Source organism: Lepisosteus platostomus, unplaced genomic scaffold, assembly GCF_059453375.1.
Source record: "Lepisosteus platostomus isolate fLepPlt1 unplaced genomic scaffold, fLepPlt1.hap1 Scaffold_74_H1, whole genome shotgun sequence".
Taxonomy (NCBI): Eukaryota; Metazoa; Chordata; class Actinopteri; order Semionotiformes; family Lepisosteidae; genus Lepisosteus; species Lepisosteus platostomus.
Window position 1 is genome coordinate 85,001 of NW_028291686.1, and position 17,530 is coordinate 102,530.

At 50.1% G+C, this 17,530-nt stretch overlaps 5 non-coding genes and 1 pseudogene across 5 annotated transcripts; 1 reads left to right on the forward strand and 5 right to left on the reverse strand.

Moving 5' to 3' along the window:
• The first annotated feature begins 5,302 nt into the window (after nt 1–5,302).
• Nucleotides 5,303–5,472, forward strand: LOC148631674 (U1 spliceosomal RNA). Its single transcript, XR_015934594.1, has one exon. It is a non-coding gene; the product is annotated as a U1 spliceosomal RNA (small nuclear RNA).
• Nucleotides 5,473–6,110: 638 nt separating this feature from the next.
• On the reverse strand, nt 6,111–6,229 carry LOC148631675 (5S ribosomal RNA; annotated as a pseudogene).
• A 2,947-nt stretch (nt 6,230–9,176) lies between these two features.
• trnag-gcc (transfer RNA glycine (anticodon GCC)) lies at nt 9,177–9,247 on the reverse strand. The gene has a single exon. It is a non-coding gene; the product is annotated as a tRNA-Gly (tRNA).
• Nucleotides 9,248–11,443: 2,196 nt separating this feature from the next.
• On the reverse strand, nt 11,444–11,514 carry trnag-gcc (transfer RNA glycine (anticodon GCC)). Its single transcript has one exon. It is a non-coding gene; the product is annotated as a tRNA-Gly (tRNA).
• A 957-nt stretch (nt 11,515–12,471) lies between these two features.
• trnas-cga (transfer RNA serine (anticodon CGA)) lies at nt 12,472–12,553 on the reverse strand. The gene has a single exon. It is a non-coding gene; the product is annotated as a tRNA-Ser (tRNA).
• A 4,078-nt stretch (nt 12,554–16,631) lies between these two features.
• trnas-gcu (transfer RNA serine (anticodon GCU)) lies at nt 16,632–16,713 on the reverse strand. Its single transcript has one exon. It is a non-coding gene; the product is annotated as a tRNA-Ser (tRNA).
• Nucleotides 16,714–17,530: the final 817 nt, after the last annotated feature.

Here is a 17,530-nt window from a genome sequence, read left to right on the forward strand (position 1 = left end):
CGGCGCGCTCGTTTTCTCGTTTTGCCCACACTTTTGAGTGTTAGTGTGGCGTGTGAGTGTGTGAAAGAGTGGGCCCAGCAGGAGGCGGTGGCGTGCGGGGCGAGGAGGTGGCCTAGGCTGCGCGACTTGTGCTGTGGGTGCGGGCCGCTTGCAGGGGCCTGTTTAACTCATACTTACCTGGCAGGGGAGATACCTTGATCAGCCTGTAGGTGGAGTCGTTGGATTGTTTTTCTTTTGTTGGAAGCAGTGTTCGATTTGCGGTTTTTGAAATGGCAACCTTTGGATCCCGTAAGAATGCTGTACGTTTTGAGCTCTTGGACGACCTCTTCATGGATCGTATGCAGTTCAGCAGAAAAGTGTTACAGAAGGAACTTGGCTTTGAACCTCGGCACTTGGATTTCATCTTCGCTCTCCCAGGTCAGAAAGCATTTGAGGTTGTATTTGCTACCTATCCTCTGTTTGAACAATGCGTGGATGTGTTTGAGGCAAAAAGAGGCAAAGTTCCTGCACTTGAGAAGATCAACTTGCAGCCTCTGACACAGAGAGAGAGGAAAACGGTGCATGTTGTTATGTTCTCGGAACTGGCAAAGACGGAGGACATTCACACCTGGCTTAACCAGTACTGCACCGTCCACCATGGAACTGAGGTTAGAGATGTTGATGGTATAAAAACAGGAGCAAGGAAATTCGAGGTTCGCTTGCTACCGGACAGCGTAAATGGAGGCTTAAGGCACCTGCCCTCTACAATCCGGCTGGGCGCCTGCAATGGCTATGTGTTTTATGTGGGACAACCAAAGGTGTGTCGGCGCTGTGGTGCTGTGGGACACCTGGCATCGTCCTGCACTGTGAAATGCTGCAAGACCTGTGGCAAACAGGGACATTTAGCCTCTGACTGTTCAATGCTGCCAAAGTGCAATTTATGTGGCTCGGAAGGACACGTTTTTAAGAACTGCCCTCACGCCTACGCCAATAAACTCAAAATGAGAAAGGATGAGGCAGTGCTTGTTTCAGCCAAACCGGCCCGAAAATCCAAAGCAAACAACAAGTCAAACAAAGAACCCTTGTTGGACAAAGACTCTCAGCCTCCAGCCAGGATCAGTCCTGCTGTGGCTCCGGGGCTGGTGGAAGAGAAATCCACTACGCCCCCACAACCGCAGACTGCACCAGACAAGCACGAGGGTTTGAAAACCCCCGAGAACAGCGAGGACCCCTCCCCCACTCCTGCTCCTCAGAACGAGGGCCAGTGTGGGGCCTCCCGGTGGAGCGGGTCCAGCGAGGATACCCAGGATTCAGCGGAGCTGCTTTTCTCAGACTCTGCAAGTGCTACAGATGCCCTCCTCTCCTCCATCCAGTCCATCACGGAGGATCTGCAGCAGCTGGTGGGTGAGGGGGAAGAGGAGACTGGTGCATCGGCTGCACCCCTTTCCCCTCAGTGCTCCCAGGAGCTGGACTTGAGGAAAAGAAAAAATGACTCTGTTTTCTCCCCGAGCGAGGAGGAAGGAGAGCATGGCGATGGGGACAGCTGGAACCTCTCCACCCCTCCCTCTACCCCCTTCCTTGAAATGGACTCTGTGAACGCTTTTACTGCTGCCACCCTGATGAAGGCTCATTCAGAGGATGGCTGGCAGGAAATTGGTAAGAAGAAAAAGAAAAAGAAAAAGGTAACAGGTGAGACCGAAGAGAAATGTGTTTTGTAAAGACTGGTTCCACTTTCTTATGTAATATGGCTCTTAACATAATTTCTCTTAACACAAGAGGTATCAATGACAGAGTTAAATGCCAGTCTGTCTTTGATTACCTCCAGCAGAGAGAGGGAGATGTGTTGATGTTGCAGGAGTGTGCTTTAGCCTATCAAGAGAGGTATAAAAGTTTTGAAGATAGGTGGGATAAAGGGCCTTCTGTTTGGTCAGGGGACAATAACAACAGAGCCTCTGGCGTGGCCATTCTTTTCAAAGGATGGGCATTCAAATTGAAAAGTATTCAGAGGGTCATAGATGGCAGGTTGCTGTGTGTGGATGTGGAATGGGGGACCGTTAACCTGCGGCTAATCAATGTGTATTGCCCTACTGACGTAGGAGGAAGGGTGGAGCTACTCAAGGCACTCTCCCCCCTATTGTTATGCAGCACAGACGTGATAGTGGGAGGGGATTTTAATTGTATCTTAGAGCACACAGACAGGCAGTCTAGCTCGCCGATAAAATTGGATTCCAGCTCACTGGCCCTGCAAAACTTAGTTCAAGACTTTAAACTCTCAGACACATATAGATGTATATATCCCACAACAGCAGGATATACATGGTCAGGGAGGAATAGCAGCTCCAGAATTGACTATTGCTTTGTCTCAGAGAGAGTGAAAGTTGTTGGGGTCACTCTTCAGCCTGTCTTCTTCTCAGATCATCAGGCTTTAGGGTGTAGAGTGGAACTCCAGGGCGGGACTGTCTTTGGCCCAGGCCTCTGGAAACTCAACACAAAGCTGCTAGAGAACGAGGGGGTAGTATCCCGCTACATGGAGAAACTATCACAGTGGCTGTCCTTGCAGTGTCTGTACGGGTCAGTAGGAGAGTGGTGGGAGGAGGTGAAGGTGAGGACAAAGGCCTTTTTCATGGCTGAGGGAAGGAAGGCTGCTGCCAGACGGAGAGGAGTGCTAGCCAGGAAACAGAGGCAGCTGCAGCGTCTCTACACGATGCTGCACAGTGGCTTCGATGTGCTCGAGGATATCGCCCTTTTAAAAAAGGACATCCGGAGCATAGCCGAAGAAAGTAGTCGAGGAGTGCTGTTAAGAAGCAGAGTGCAGTTCTTGGAAGAAAATGAGAAGTGTACTCGCTTCTTTTTCAGGAAAGTGGTAGGCTCCAAGACTGTCATGGAAAGTGTAGTTGATGAGGAGGGACGAGAGAGAACAGAGCCGAGTGCTATCCTCTCCTGCACCGAGGCCTTCTACTCAAGACTGTACAGCTCTACAGAGGTAAAGGATGAAGATATTCATTTTTTTACCTCAAAGCTAGAAAACATTTTGAGTGAAGAAGATAGGGAAGTACTTGAGAGGGATTTGACAGTAGAAGAGCTGAGACAGGCTATGGAGAGCTTACAGAAGGGGAAAACTCCGGGTGCTGACGGGCTCCCTAAAGAATTTTATTGCACCTTTTGGGATCTGCTTCAGGATCCGCTACTGCTCCTATTCGAGGAAAGCTACAAGACAGAATTGCTGCCTGACTCCTTAAGAGAAGGCACAATCTCTCTCTTGTTTAAGAAAGGAGCAAAAAATGACATAAAGAACTGGAGACCCCTCAGCCTGTTAGGCGTGGACACTAAGATCCTGTCCAAAGCCCTTTTCCTGCGCCTACAAAATGTAGTGGCCTCACTGGTAGGGAAAGAAAAGACTTGTGGGATAGCAGGACGCCTGATGAGCGACAACCTGGCCTTGTTGAGGGATGTCTGTCTGTACTCTGAGGATCGCTCCCTCCCTCTGTGCATTTTAGGTGTAGACCTAGAAAAGGCCTTTGACCGCCTAAACCGGCAGTACTTAACATCGGTACTTGAGCACATGAAGTTTGGCCCCATCATGAGAAAGTGGATTAACCTGCTGTACACAGGTAGCAACAGCAGAGTCATGGTTAATGGCAATAGATCACGCACCTTTGAAGTCTGTTCAGGGGTGAGGCAGGGCTGCCCATTATCCCCCTTGTTATTCGTTTTGGCTATGGAGCCCTTAGCCTGTGCCTTGCGCCAGGATCAGGCCATTAATGGGATACCAGTGCCTGGAAGTGGGGGAGGAGAGGTAAAGACATCTCTATACATGGATGACGTCACCCTGCTCCTCTCTGACAATGCCTCAATTAGCAGAGCTCTGCAGTGCTGTGATCGGTTCTCTTTGGCTTCCTCCGCAAAAATTAACACATCTAAGAGTGAGATTTTTTATCAGAACTGGAGGGAGCCAAAAGAAGGACATGATCTCAGGCTGCAAGAGAAGAGAATTAAGGTCCTGGGGGTGTATTTTGGAGAAGAGATGGGAACAGTAAATTGGCAGAACAAATTGCCAATCTTAAACAAAAAACTGATGCAATGGAAGGACCGAGACCTCACCATGACAGGGAAGGTGCTGGTCATCAAAGCCGAGCTCTTGCCTGTCTTGAATTTTCTGGCTTCTACCTTCCCAATCCCACACCGTGTTGCGGCGGTGCTGAGGAGAGAGATGTTTCAATTTCTATGGGGTGGGAAGCAGGAAAGACTCAGAAGGGAAATAATGTACAGGCCGCTACCCTCAGGGGGGAAGTCTGTCCCAGATATTGCTACGAAGCTGCTGTGCATTTTCCTGGCCTCTGTGCTGAGAGGCTTTGCAACAGCACCTGCAGCGCGTACCTGGACTTATTTTTCCAGGCTCTGGGTAGGTAGGGAGGTGTTCAGAGTGTGGGGTGTCAGACCCAAGCTGGACGTCCCACTCTCTGACACATGCCCTGCAATTTATGGGACAGTTAAAAGTTTTCTAAGATCTCACCCAATTGGCCATATTCCCCTCCGAGATGTCAGCGTCCAAAAACTGGAGGATTTCGTAGCACCCCAGAACAATAGGCAGACCCCTGTGGGCATTTTAACATCAGCCCAAACAAGGAAGGTGTGGGAACACACATCCTCTAAATTTCTGTGCAACATTCACAGAGATTTAGCCTGGAGTGTCGTCCACCAGTGCTTACCGGTACGAACTTTCTTGTACCGTAGGGGCCTCACCCCCAGCCCTCGCTGCGTTAGGGTGGGCTGCGGCGAGGAGGAGACTGTGACCCATCTCCTGTGGTCCTGCTTTTTTGCTAAGGCCTTCTGGGCACAGTTTGAAGATTGGTTGCAGGCTCTCTCGCCCCAATTTACCCTGACCGCTGCTTTCATCATATACGGCATCTCTCCTGTCAAACTTCCCCCTGACGTGTTTGACAGGATCTGGGCCGTGGTGAACAGTGGGAAAGACGCCCTGTGGAGAGTGAGGAACATGGGGCTGTTCAAAGGCATCGAGGTCCCAGTCAAGGCAGCAGGTAGCCTGGCCCTGTTCATCACCCGAGAGAACTATTACCTCAGAGATCTGTGGAGAGAAGGGAGGGAGGAAGCAGAAAATCTGTGGGAAATAGAGAGCATTGGACAGTATCTCAAGAAACTGTGAAAAACATTATCATGTTTAAATAAAGAATGTGATTTGCACCAGAAAAAAAGAAAATTGTTGCTATGTAACTGTTACCGTGTCAAAATGTAATGAGATGTGATCATATATACTGTTTTAAGTATGTATATTAATGTAAAGCTTTCTGATTTGTGATTTCCTGTATTTTATTGTGAAAAGAAAATAAAGTTCTTAAAAATCGAAATCGGTTCACCCAGGGCGAGGCTCGGCCATTGCACTCCGGCTGTGCTGACCCCTGCGAATTCCCCAAATGTGGGAATCTCGACTGCATAATTTCTGATAGTGGGGGGCTGCGTTCGCGCTCTCCCCTGATGTGCTTGGTCCAAAATCAGATACGGGAGGGTTAGGACACCACGAGCTGCGTGGCTGCGGAAGGATCCCGGTTCGACAGGAGTGGACGCCGCTGCTGGTTCTCGCTGGCTTTTAGTTAGGGGTCCGGAGAAGCATCTCAAGCTAGTTCCACTACTCCTTCCGGACGTTCATTCCCTTTTCAAAGTCAGTCGTTTTGCTGTAGTCTGCGTTCTTTAGGCTGATTATCGAGGTTAGCCTTTATTTGGTCATGGGGGGCCTCGGTACTGTATGCTGAGTCTAAAGACAGTTTCACCCGTTTTCTGATTGCTCGGTTCTGTACCAGTGCAGACATGTCAAACAGTGAATGGCTGTACCTCTATTGTATCCGTGCTCAATGAATGAAATCGGTAACAAATGAATATATGTCTAGTTATACGAAAAACGAGTGGTTTATCGACTCATCTTCATTTGCAGATTTAGAGGCAGCTTCGATATTCGTTTTACAGACGGGTTTTTTTTTTTTTGAATATGGGTCACACACATGCCACAGCAACAAAACATCTCTAGAGATGAGGCTATAGATCACCTTTCCATCCTGCAGGTTTTCCTCCCAAAGCCTACGGCACCAAAGGCGACCCCTGCTGGCCGGGAGAGCAAAAGCTTACAGCACCTGGTATTCCCAGGCGGACTCCCATCCAAGTACTAACCAGGCCCGACCCTACTTAGCTTCCAAGATCAGACGAGATCAGGCTTGTTCAGGGTGGTGTGGCCGTAAGCGAAAACCCCAGCGCCTGACTCGCTACTTGAAGCTGTGTGTGGCGGGGGCTCCGTGCCCCCCGAGCGGGACTGAAGGATCGTTTGTGTGCAACTCTTTGGAAAGGAGCTGCTTTCCAAATCGCATTGCGTGCCTGGATGTTGGCGAATGCGCTCCCTTGTGTTGGCTCGTCCCGCACTGGAGGAGGACAAACAATCTGCACGGAGGAGCACCAGGCAAGTCTTCACCAGACAAAAACCTCCAGTGCACAGCACTCTGGAAACATTTCGGGGCTTTCGCATGTTTATTTCAGCACGTAAAGCGCACCGGTCCAACACGTCGGCCGGGCGCGCGGCGCCTCCGCCCTCTTGTGGCCTTGCGGCGTCAGAGCAAGAGGCTCCTTCTCGCTGCCCTTCCGCTGTGTTGCAGGGCCCCGAGAGGGAACCCGGAGCGCGCACTTTGTGGGGGGCGGGGGACCGCGTTCGCGCTCTTCCCCCGGTCTCTTGCGCGAGTACTAAATCTCACGGACAGGGGGGCCTCGTCATTGATTGTTACAGGTGAGACGGGGATTAGGAGGTGACCCCGACTGATGGGTAAAGGGGAGCACTAACACCAGAGGGACACCCCCGGCGTCTCTTTTTGAGAGACGCCCTGGGGTTTCCTAATGGCCAAGGAGGGTCGGGACCTCGGTTTGACGCCTCCCCCGAAGGACGGCGCCTGTTTGTGCAGCAGAGTGTCGCCATCAGGAGGCTGGGGCGTAAGAGAGCCACACAGCCCGCAGGGTGAGCGCTCCCTACTGGTCCCAGTCACACCTCTTGCAGGAGCAGCAGCAACCGGAGCTTTTCCGGGGTGGAATCTCCCATCCGGGTGCCGGCCAGGCTCACACCTGCTGGGCTGCCCCGGGGGTGAGCCCAGTCGAGAGTCGCAGGGCCAGATCTAGTCACCGGGGAGAAACGATACAAGTGAAGGATTGCTCGGCTCTCGGCACTTGAAAAGACCGACAAATGTCTCGTTCCCGCCGGAGCTGAATGTACCCGCATGTGTGGTGTCGTCTTCTTCCCCCGCCCCGCTGTGTTTGCTGTATTGTCTCTGAAGCCGCCCCCCCCGAGACGAGACGGGCTGTTCCTGTGCCCCAATTAACACTTTACAGGTGCCATTCCCCGGCATTGTGGCCATTGTCGGTGCTCACACGCGATAAGATAAGGCGGAGGAGAGCGGGGCATGCCCAGCGGCAGACATTCAAGGAGGGGGCAGTGCGAGGTGAGGTGAGGTGCGACACGCCGGAGCCCCGACGCAGCTAATGCGGAGCACTTGTTGGACTGGCATCGAAAGGACGTGTGCGCACGGAGCGAGCCTTCCCTGCGGCTCGCTCTGTACCCTAAAGGTACCAAAAGTCCACTAGTATAAGCATTAAGTCACTGTCACTGTCACCCCTGTTACAATGTGATTGCTACATATCTTCATTTCTTTGGTTTTTATCCAGTGTGTTGAAGTATTTCACAACACTACCTGTAGCCCGTCTGGAAATAAATCCTCATTCTGATTATTGACCTGGGCATGTACCAATAAATCACTGAGCATATATATATATCACTGTGTTGAAGCTAGAGATCTTTATGTAATATTATGATGCTAAAATGTCATTTTCACATATATTAATGTAATAAATGATTGCTTATGCTTTATAAACAAATCTAATTAAAATAAAAGCTTACGTTTTGTATTTATCTTGTACCATAGAACATGATTTTCTTTGTATTTCAAGCCCATAAAGTGTCCAAATGACGCACTACATGATATAAGGAAGATTATCACATGCATATCGGTATTATCTTTCTTATGAAAATGCATTCCTTTCATTACCTTTTACTTTTTAAAATGAACTCAAATTGTGTATAATGTAATAATTTAAGTAGAATAGATTCTAATAATATAATGATCCAGTGTGTTGCACTGCTTCACTGCTCTATGCCGTCTGGAAATAAATCCTCAGACTGCTTACTGCCCTGGGCTTGTACCAATAAATTACAGGAGCACATCTATATATCACTGCGTTGAAGCAGGAGACACACAATCACTGCAAACACATCCTAAATACAGTGTTCCAGCACCTTTGACCTCATCCAGAACGTATCATTTCTTGAAAGGGATTGCTGTCCGAATGCACATCTGAATCCCAAACAGAATCTCTAGTAAAATACGATCATTTGTGAAACAGGTAAATGACCGTCTCAGGGGCCCATTCCTCATTCTCAGGACACATCTATGCAGTACGTACACCATGCATTGAGCAATAGGGATTAAAGACACCACAGGTAAGGTTAGAAGTCATTCTGACTATATTCTAAAATATTGGACTCATATTCTTATGATGGCAGTCACTTATGATAGTGACAGAGACGCTGTGTTGCAAAAGGGCGCTGTCTTTAGGATGAAATGTAAAACAGAGGTCACAGCGAGCTGAAAAACACATTTTGAAAAGTGTGCTTTTCCTGCCCCAGAAGTTAAATGGGGGTGACCAAAGTTGCCCAAACGTGTTTATTTCTGCTGAAAAACCCGTTTTGACAACTTCTGCACAGTGGGGTTAAGGGCTGACTCAGTGGGCTCTAATGAGCCAGGCAGTTACATTGGGATTCCAAGGTTTGAAAAAACACGTTTATTTCGAGCTGAAAAACAAGTTTTGAAAAGTGTGCTTTTCCTGCCCCAGAAGTTAATTGGGGGTGACCAAAGTTGCCCAAACATGTTTATTTCTCTGTCACTATGCTGGGGCATTGGGACCCGCACAGACCTCAGGGTGAATGCCCCCCCGCCGGCACCATTAACACCGCTTCCAGCTGGAAGCTTTGTTTTTCCCTGTAGCTCACCCTTATCCGGGTACTGACCTGGCTCACACCTGCTTAGCTTCAGTGGGTTTTCAGTTGCGAGTTGCAAGGGGATGCAAGTGATGGAGCCGCTCGCTGCAAAAGCCGCTGCATTGCCCGGGAATCGAACCCGAGCCTCCCGCGTGGCAGGCGAGAATTCTACCACTGAACCACCAATGCTCAGTGCCTGGGCCTTCAAAAAAGACGCTTTTTTGGTGCTCTGTGCAAAACGCGTCGACATCTGCAAAATGCCATTCGCGGACACTGAAGAACTTATTTCCAAGGCAGCGGGTACAAGCGATTGGGCGTTTTAAAACCACCAGGAACAGCAAAGAGGCGCGCTTCTTTGCTTGTGCCGAAACACACCGACTGAAGGCGGACAACGTAGTCGGCAGGATTGGAACCTGTGCGGGGAGACCCCAATGGATTTCTAGTCCATCGCCTTAACCACTCAGCCACGACTACAGCAAGCCCCACCGCCGCTGCGTTCTTGCTACAATCTTACCTGGATCGCGAGGCGCCGGCGGAAGCCTATTTCAAAGTCGTTCTCCGTTTCAAAAAAACATTTCCAAAATACAAGCCTTGCAGACAGACACGCCTCAGAGGACTTAAGGGTGGCTTCATGTCGGAATGATAAAGTCTCCCCGTCCGGACATGAAAATGCCACTTTGTTACACACAAAAAAAGAATCAACAACAGAGAAATGCCCACAAGCATTTGAAAAGCCGCACCACGTCGCACTTGAAATAGCTCTTACATTAGTGGTAGACGCAGGAATCGCCTTTTTATTTACGCTCTTACCAACGCGATGGAAAGCAAAACAAAGCAAAGCAGAGCAAAACAAAACGAACAAACGAAAACCCTCACGTCCCGCACTTGCATATAACGCCGTTACGAGCCCAAGCGGTATTGTACGTCATCCTAGCACTGCACCCCGGGGCGTACGGTATATGGGAACGAGCACACGCCACGAATCGTCTCGAATCACTCCCTACAGCTGTAAGGCACCTTGAAGCGTGCACCCCCAACATTCTTCTTTGCGCATCTGTGAAAGGTAAACTCTTGAGCAAACTCAGAACCAGCTCTAAGGAAACTAATCCGATTAGACGTTACTTTGACTCATCTTTTTAAGCTCAGTGCTGGATTGCTCAAACTCCAGCTAGGGTTAGGGTTAGCATTCCCACGCTACTTAGACACTTTGTTTACGCTCAGTGCTGGATTTTGGGAACTTCAGGACGAGTGGGAATTTTCTCCTATCTGTCAATTCTGTATTGTTTTGGAGACTCTTGGCTGCCTATGTTGTACAGTGCAGCGTGAAGGAAACATTTTCCAAAACTGTCAGCTCAAAAGTTGTAAGAAAACCTCTCCAGCTGCTTTAACTCTTCATTTTCGTCATTTAATGTGACACTCGATGTATAACTGGAGCCTCACATATGCAAATGGTGAGGCTCCAGTTCGACACCCAGTTCGACACCACTTTACAGTATATGACAAAAGCATGGCAGACTGTGCCGGACCGGCAGATAACTTCCGCTTATTTTTACCATATTAAACATTGGAAATCCTCCCACTTGCATTTGTGACACTTGATTTTGGCTCCACCTAAGACGCTCTTAAATCTTCAAACACTTTTCTCTTCTCCTGCAACACTCTTGTCTGTCGGCACTATGTGGCAGCGTTGCATGACAACCCCTCTCACCACGGAAAGGAACCTAACAGCTTCGGTAAGAGAGGAGAAAAGGACCTGGCCCGTACGAGGCTCAAACCCATGACCTTGGCGTTATTAGCACCACGCTCTAACCAACTGAGCTAACCAGCCTCATAACAGTGCTTCTCTCTGTGCTGCAAGAAATCGAACTCAGGGAATTTCTTTTGTCCTCCTTTGAATAGAAAGCCGTGTAATTCAGTGTACGGGCTTTCTCGCGCAGTTTCATGGTTCTTGTAACCCAAATGCTACACTGGCCTGAAGTGCCCCCCCATTTCACAGCATTTTTCAGCTGATTTAAAATGTACCTAAAGGAGAAGCATTATTGAAGACCATCAATTACCAAGAGCTTTTGTCAAAGGTTTTGGTGGTCATTTTGAATGACCACAGAGCGCTGTGACCTCGGTTTTACATCTCATCCAAAAGACAGCGCCCTTTTACAACACAGCATCTCCGTCACTATACTGGGGCATTGGGACCCACACAGACCTCAGGGTGAGCGCCCCCCCGCCGGCACCATTAACACCGCTTCCAGCTGGAAGCTTTGTTTTTCCCTGTAGCTCACCCTCATCCGGGTACTGACCTGGCTCACACCTGCTTAGCTTCAGTGGGTTTTCAGTTGCGAGTTGCAAGGGGATGCAAGTGATGGAGACGCTCGCTGCAAAAGCCACTGCATTGGCCGGGAATCGAACCCGAGCCTCCCGCGTGGCAGGCGAGAATTCTACCACTGAACCACCAATGCTCAGTGCCTGGGCCTTCAAAAAAGACGCTTTTTTGGTGCTCTGTGCAAAACGCGTCGACATCTGCTTCCAGCTGCAAAATGCCATTCGCGGACGCTGAAGAACTTATTTCCAAGGCAGCGGGTACAAGCGATTGGGCGTTTTAAAACCACCAGGAACACCAAACAGGCGCGCTTCTTTGCTTGCGCCGAAACACAACGACAGGAGGTGGACAACGTAGTCGGCAGGATTCGAACCTCTTTCTGTCTATTATATACTAAATATTCTCGTCTGTCTCTTGTTTGTATAGAACTGAATGTCCCTGACAATGTACTGTTAGTTTTAATTGAAGAACGGCATTTGTGTTCAAATATATCAGACAAGTTTACGTAACTGCTCATGCGACACTCAGTTGTAATTAGTCAAGAAATAAAGTCGAACAACAGCTGCGGGTTTGATTCTGAACGTATCAGATTGCAGCACCTTTTACTTCAATTGACAAATGATAGAGATTCGAAGAGAGATCCTTCAGACCAGCAAGCAAACCCACGGCTATTTCGGTTTTATATCTAGGCAACGTTGGTGTCTGCAATAGCATACATGAAAGCGTGATGCAATTTCTGTGGCTACATTTGTTGCACGTCATGCACAGTAAGAGTGTTTCTAACACCAAATAAAAAGTCAACAATTAGCGATCACGCCTTCTCCTCAGTTAACCCACTGAAACCCTTGCTGTTAACAGTTCTTTAATGCGTGCTTTACGAGCACCTACATATTGTGTCGGTTCTTTCAGTTTTATTCTTTAGGTTTTCAAAGGCATAAGTAGAACACCAGAGGTGCGAACGCAAGATGTGTGGTTATCTGAAGAGCTCATTTCCATGGCAGCGGGGCCAAGCAATTCAGCGTTTTTATAGTACCAGGAAAGGAGAAGCAGCACTTCGCCTTTGCCGCGCAGGCACAAGGAGACGTGCAGCAGATGCCGTAGTCGGCAGGATTCGAACCTGCGCGGGGAGTCCCCAATGGATTTCGAGTCCATCGCCTTAACCACTCGGCCACGACTACAGCGAGTTCGCCATCGCCGCATTCCTCCTTTAATCTAACACGGCGTACGACGTGGCTGCGGAAACCTTTTCAAAGTCGCTCTCCGTTAAAAAAAATAAATACCTTTGACAAAATACGTGCCGGCAGACAGACACGCCTCAGAGGGTTTAAGGCTGGCTTCACGTTCAAATGATAAAGTCTCCCCGTCCGGATGTCAAAATGCAGCTGAAAAGTATTGCATGTTCATGTGTATTGCATGTGAAAGTATTGCATAATTGTGTCTGAAAATGAGCAATGGGCACCTGAGAGACTCATTTGCCTGTTTCACAAATGATCATATTTGACTAGAGATTCTGTTTGGGATTCAGTTGTGCATTCTGACAGCAATCCCTTTCAAAAAATGATACATTCTGGATGAGGTCAAAGGTGCAGGAACACTGTATTTAGGATGTGTTTGCACTTATTCTGTGTCTCTAGCGTCAACACAGTGATATATATATATATGCTCAGTGATTTTTTGGTACATGCCCAGGGCAATAATCATTATGAGGATTTATTTCCAGATGTGCTAGGGGTAGTGTTGTGAAATACTTCAACACACTGGATTGCAGGTTTAGACCCCCTGCACTCTTACTCCTTAAAAACCTGAAGCGTCTGGCGTCTCGCCGACATCGAAAACCCCCCTCAGGCTGTACTCGTACTCGGCTAACTGCTGTGGAACCCTGCGTGAGCAGCCGCTGCGCCACGGTGACGGCTGGTGACCCACGGATGCCCCACTATCGGCCGGCTCCAGCCCCGGCTGGTCCTCTAGAGCCTCCCCACACGGCTCCTCCTCCCGGGTCGGTAGGGGGCCAGGCGGTCTCGGTGCAGGACCACCACTCTCCCCCGTGTTTGCAACCGGACATGGTAGCAGACCTCGCCCACCACCCAGAGTACCTCAGCGGGCCCCTCCCATGACGGCACCAGCTTAGGGCTGAGGCATTTGCGGCGGCACGGGTTGTACACCCAAACCGAGTCCCCGGGCTGGAAGGCAGGCCCCCTGCAGCGCAGGTCGTAGTGCCGCTTCTACCGGACCCCCGCCTGTGTCAAGTGGGTCCGTGCAAAGCTGTGCACCTGCTGCATCTGCTGCCGCAGGTCCCACTCGTAGTCCGGTCCAGCCAGCGGTGCCGACCCGTCTCCGGGCAGCGGGCCGGAGACCGGGTCCACCGGGGTTCACATTTCCCGGCCCAGCATGAGCGAGGCCGGGGTGCACCCGGTGGATTCCTGGACCGCGGTCCGATACGCCCAGAGCGCAAGGGGGAGGTGGCGGTCCCAGTCCCGTTGGTGCCGGGACACCAGGGTGGCCAGCTGGGTGGTGAGGGTACGATTAAACCGCTCCACCAACCCGTTGCTCTGGGGATGCAGCGGTGTGGTCCGCGTCTTGTGATCCCCAGGCGCTGGCACACTCTGGCGAAGACCTGGGACTCGACGTTACGCCCCTGGTCACTATGTAACTCCTCCGGCACCCCCAGCCTGGCAAACATCCCCTCCAGCAGTGCATCGGCCACCATGGGGGCACTCTAGTCCGGTAGGGCGAAGGCCTCCAGCCACTTCATAAAATAATCCATGGCCACCAAGACGTAGAGGTTCCCGGCCTCGGTGCGCGGAAACGGGCCCAAAACGTCCACCCACACCCGCTCCATAGGAGCCCCCGCCTGGTGTTGTTGGAGGGGGGCCCGAGACCGCTCGGGGGGACCCTTCTGCGCCACGCACACTGCACACGTTCGGCAGTACCGCTCCACGTCCCGGTGGCAAAGACCCCAATAAAAATGGCCTCTGAGGCGCTGCAGGGTATTTTTACCGCCGAAGTGCCCCACGCCCGGCTGGCCATGCACTGCTCGGAGCACCGCCCCGCGGAGCGACCAAGGCAACATCAGCTGCCACCGTACCTCGCCACTGGAGGGTACCCGCCACCCCCGGCACAGCACCCCGTCCTTTACCTCCAAGGCCTCCCACAGGATGCACAGGGCCTTGACAGACTTTGGGTGTGGGGCGAGCTTCTCTCGCTTAGGCCGCACTCCGGCTACCACTCCCAGCATGCCCAGCGGTACTACGAGTGCCTGGGGGCGCTTCCTCCTCACCACCAAGCGAGGGCGTTACAATACATAGAATATGCATGTAAAACGAACAGATCTTATCGAGAGGGTTATCAGAATACAAAAGGTATATATTCAGTCAGTTACAAAGTGTTACACATATCAAGAGGACATACGTTCAGTATATCATTCATTTAGACCATTTCATAAATGAACCTGGTTATAACTTCTACATTAGATACTGAAAACAAGTACATAACTCTTAGGAATTAAATTGATATCAACTGGTTGGGATAACAATTGAATTCTCGAGCAGTAATGCAGTGAAGTTGAATACTCATCCAATCTCTGGGGATTCAGATCTCCTGCGGGCACAAAGAAACAGTTGCAGGCTTGTTGTTGTCCAATCCACGCTCTCTGTCTAGGTGCCAGGCTGTGCTGTGCGGGTTGCGACGGTGCGCTGCTGATGCTCACTGACCGGCTAGTTAGTGTTGGCTTTAACTAGCAAAGTTTGTGCACAGGAGAAAAGATGACTGTGGGTCCCAGCAAGTCAAGAAGAAGACCGGTTCGTTCCTGATGAAGAGCTAGTTCTGAATAGTGATTCAACTGTCCACAGTTCTGACCTGTTCACGAGGCCTGCTGCTGGTGCTAACCTCGGGTGGATCCTCTGGTTACTCTCTGGCAACCTCCGCTCTAGACTCTTAGAACAAAGGAAAGTTCTGGCACTCGGACACACTGGCCGTTCCGTACTTGTCCGGGCTGAGTCTCAGGATGGTCAGGAGGTGCGCTGTGAGAATGTCCTGCCCTTGGGAGCCTTCTGCTCCTGGGCTGTCCTGCCCTGGAATTCTCCTTTGAATTCCCTTTAGAAAACTCCACAGAAATCTCTACTGAATTCCCACTGAATCTCTCAGGCTCTCTGTGTTGCCTGTTTTTACCTGGAGGAACTTCAGCTTTCGGCTGAAAGATCCATGGGCATCAGAGTCCCACGTGGGTTACTCGGCCCTACCAGTCCCTGATTGGTTGATCAAGGTGAGATATGAGTCACTTACTCCTGACACTTAGGAATGCAGTCCAGATGTCCATCTGGCACTCCCTAGACAGATAGGCGCCAATGGATGACCATTGATCATGATAGCCAGGCTTAGCTAAGTGCATCCCCCTTTGGGAGCTGTCCCTTATCAAGGGAAACCTTAAATCAGCCTGCATGAATAGATTCTCTGTGGCTGCACCACAGAGATGAACAGAGAGATGAGGCCTAATTTGTGAAAGCTCAGAAACACTTAATTCTTTCTTATTAATAAGCCTCACCGCTAGACCGCCCAAAGCACTTCTAAAACAGGAGATTCGCGTTTGGGAATGCGCCCTGCCCTACAAATAAAACAGGTCTACGGGTCTGAAACCTGCTCCACGGAAAACAGCTCTGTTGCACTTTTGATCAAAGGGAGATTCGCTGTTCTTACTTTTTGATGACATAACACCCAAAGGGGCTTCTTTGGAGCTGGATTCCAACCAGCATCCTTAAGTTTCTTGGCGGTATCCTTTACAGTCCTCTGTTCGGTCGACAAGGGACTGAAGGGGGCAGCTTTCCTCACACATACAGTGCAATGTACTGTAGTGTTCCCCTTCATTGAATTCGCAGTTCTGCATCAGACCTCTAACTCGTTTCCTTAGCTTGGATTTAAGCCACGAAGCAGGCTTCTACTGTATAAACGTCTAGAGGAATCACAAACTATTTGAGAGGCCACCATCCCAGGGGGAACTGACAGTCTATCCCTAAACACCTAGCGCAGTCTCTCGAGAGACTGTCAAAAATCACTTTCTCCGTTTGCGTTGCAAGTAAGTGAAAACACAGTCTCAACCCAGAGCCAATTGGCAGCAGCGGCACGTAAATACCGTTACTGTTCGATACCGACGTTAGCCTACTATACCATGTTCAGCCACCGCTAGAAAGTGCACGGCTCTAGAACCGGAGCAAACGACAGGAGGGCCAACGCTGAACGGGCACACGTGTCAGACATGGAGCGCGACGAGGATGGGATTCGAACCCATGCGTGCAGAGCACAACGGATTAGCAGTCCATCGCCTTAACCACTCGGCCACCTCGTCGAGGGATCTGGGCTGTCCGGACATGAGTTGGCGCGCTCCAGATGATCTTTTTCTTTTTTTTCCCTCGTACTCGAGGGTCATTTTCCTGTTCCATGTGCGATTTCAACATTTTCCTTGGGAGATGTCAAGCCAGCAAGCCACTGCTGTGGTTCAGTGGCCAGTGTGGAGTTCAGTGGCCCTGTTGTACACAGAAAGCACATTGAGCTCCGTGGACATGAAAAGTTCCAGATAAAAGCCATTTGTCACCCTTTCTCTTGGTGTTGATGTTGCTATTGTATGTAAAGGTGGCAACTTGCTCAGCGAGCAGGCGGAGCACACACCGAATGCAGATGTGTCTGAGTGGTGTGTCCAAGTGGCTGCAAAAGGACAGCTCTCCTGGGGCGCCGTGGCTTAGTTGCTTAAGGTGCCTGTCTAGTAAACAGGAGACCCTGCATCCGAATCCCAGCGGTGCCTTTTTTGTTCTGTCTTCTCGAACAGAACTGGTCATTATGGACAACTGCCTACGGCTAGCCTTAATTAAATGCAAGCATTCATTTCCTGTCTTGAACGACTTGTTTTTCTTAAAATGGATGCAACTTGCAAAACATGAAATACAAACCTTGCTAATCAGCGCTCGCGGCTGGCAAAAAATAAAAGAAGTCAGCAATGTTTTTTTCTTTACCCTTAACCCTGCTAATGGAGAAGAGTTAAACGACCGAGTCTATGCAGCTTAAACGGTCCGCACGTCGGGTTCTTAGCTGAAAGGGTGGTAAATCACGCTCACCCCAGTCCTTAATCTTTTAAAGAGGATACAAAATTGAACCTAGTCGCCACATCA